General features: G+C 43.2%; 1 pseudogene; it reads right to left on the bottom strand.

Moving 5' to 3' along the window:
- Positions 1-1,319: 1,319 nt before the first annotated feature.
- Positions 1,320-2,529, bottom strand: LOC118774585 (annotated as a pseudogene).

Genomic DNA, 2,529 nt, shown 5'->3' with positions numbered 1-2,529 from the left:
GTAAATGTAGGCCTAGGCATTATAGTTGAGTTTCACTTTGTAGCCAACCGGAAGAAGGTGGAGGCCCGTAAAATGGGTGGAGGGCCCCTTCACCACCTTTCACCCCGGCTGAAGAGCTGGCAGTCTGCCAGAACGCAGAAAGGCCATTTATGGATGGCATTCCGGGGGGGCAGCTCATCGGGGCCAGCTACTGCCCAGGACACAAGCGCCTATATAAATGGTAGGTTTATCATATTTGAATAAAGGCTGATCGCCGATGAACACTTTTGCATCTAAACGCTTTAATCTCCAGTGACTGAAGGAGTCCTCAGTCTTTTGAACATTCCTCCATCAGTAAGTGCCTTATTTTCAACAGATTTTGCCTGATGCATAGATTTTTTATTAAATTATAAAATGAGAAGAACACTATAACCACCTCTAACAAAATGTCGTCTCTCTTCCCAGATGCCGGTAAAAGATCTATATAAAGTCCATCTGGAGAAGCAAATAAGAAAATGTGACCTCCAGATGGACCACATACAACTTCAAATAAAAAACAAAACTTGAAATAATTCAATTCAATTCAATTCAATTTTATTTGTATAGTGCTTTTTACAACACAAGTTGTCACAAAGCAGCTTTACATTGTTCCCAGGCCTGAGACCCCCTGAGAGCAAGCCTAAGGCAACGGTGGCAAGGAAAAACTCCCCAGTTAACAGGAAGAAACCTTGAGCAGAACCCAGCTCAGAGGGGGAGCCCATCTGCTTCTGGCCCGCACTGGGCAGATAGAATTAGAGAGAGTCTTAAAGTTGTACAATGTACTTTAAGACATTTGGGTTAGATAGACAGCAGTAATTAATGACATAGTAATTACGAAATCTATCCTATAATGTCCAGTTCTTGGCATGCAGTTGGCTTGATGGGCAGGGCAGCGAGGTAGCAGGACTGGAAGTCGGGGTGTGGCGCTTGAGGTACAGCTCCGGGCAGGAGTCTGGAGCAGGGGTAGGAAACAAACAGAGATCAGTGATTAGTGGATGTTAAAATACTGGAGCACAAGTTGAAGGTGGGTTTATAAAATGATCTTATTTTTCCATTGGTGTGCATGGTGTTAATAAATTAAAGCATGTCCTTTCATTTTTCTTTGCAGGACATAAAGAGGAAATGAGAAATCTGCTAACAAACTACTGTATTCATTGAGCATGCACAAAAAAATAAATGAATAAAAAAAACTGCAGTTGGGGTGATGTTGCACTAGTTGAAGTGGTTGTTGCAAATTGTGTCCCTCATGGTCCAGCCATCTCGGTTGTCAGGAAGGTGGCGGGGGGGTGCATTATCTTGTTCTAAGATTGCAGGAGAGCATCAGAGCATCTTTCTCCCCTTATTGTGGCAATGTTGTGTAACACCACACTTGCCACAATGATGTCACACGCCCTCTCTGGAGTGACCCTGAGCACACGCGGGCATTGGAACCGGGCCCTGAGGATGCCAATGGTCATCTCCACCCTGGCTCTTGTCCTGCAGTGGGCCAGGTTGTAGCAGCACTGCACTCCAGGCTCAGGGTCAGGGTAGGGGGTCATTAGAAAGGGCAGGCAGGGGTAGCCTCTGTCCCCAAGGAGGATACCATCATATTGTCCTATAATCACATGACAAAAGTATCTTAGCTTATACACTTAACATACAAAACCGTGAAAGTAAGAATTGAAGCATCAATCACTATTTGAAAGGCAACTTGCCCTTTTCAAACTTGTACAAGGTGGACTCACGAAACACCCCTGAATCATGTACAGACCCTTGCCATTTGGCTTCCACATTTGTGATGATATGGGTGGCATCACATATTATCTTGACAATAGAGAATGAGTTGCATTACTATCTGAAATGAAGATTTGACGTAGACACTTAAACCTTTGTCATTACCTGCACATTGATGCTGTGAAAAGATTTCCTATTCACATAATCTCCTTCATACACACTTGGAGCTTTAACGGGAATCTGTGTTCCATCCACACAGCGAATTACATTTGGAAATCCTGAAATGTTAGGTAATGATTATTCATTGTTCAAACAGCTCAGTACCTAAACCCTTCATATAGATTTTTTACGTAAGATTAACCAACCTGTTATTCTGTAGAATTCCTCTTTGATAACCCTTCCTGCTTTATGTCCTGGGAAAACAACGAAAATGTGCAGAAAGTGCTTCAGTGCAAGGCACACGTTTCAGATGAATCTGCACACTGTTGCTTTCCCGATGTGTTCAGCATCTCCAGTGCTATACAGAAAGCTGCCGTCGTTGGCAAAAAATGAAGGGCAATGCAGAGTTTGTAACGATGTGAGCTCAAATCCATGATGAGTGACATTCAAGATGTGAGGTTTAAGAAGGTTGTTGACGTAGATTATGGACCGTGATGAAAAACGATAACGCCCACAAAGAAGCTCCTCTGAAAATGACAAAATATCACAACGAGGTCTAATAACTTGTTCTCAGCGAAGTGCTCAGCAAATAATTTGAGCCGCCAAGTCAATTGGTCCTTCAATGAAAGGGCACGACAT

This window comes from Megalops cyprinoides, chromosome 3, assembly GCF_013368585.1.
Source record: "Megalops cyprinoides isolate fMegCyp1 chromosome 3, fMegCyp1.pri, whole genome shotgun sequence".
Taxonomy (NCBI): Eukaryota; Metazoa; Chordata; class Actinopteri; order Elopiformes; family Megalopidae; genus Megalops; species Megalops cyprinoides.
The sequence above is the reverse complement of the archived record's forward strand: the minus strand, read 5'-3'. Positions and strand labels throughout refer to the sequence as shown.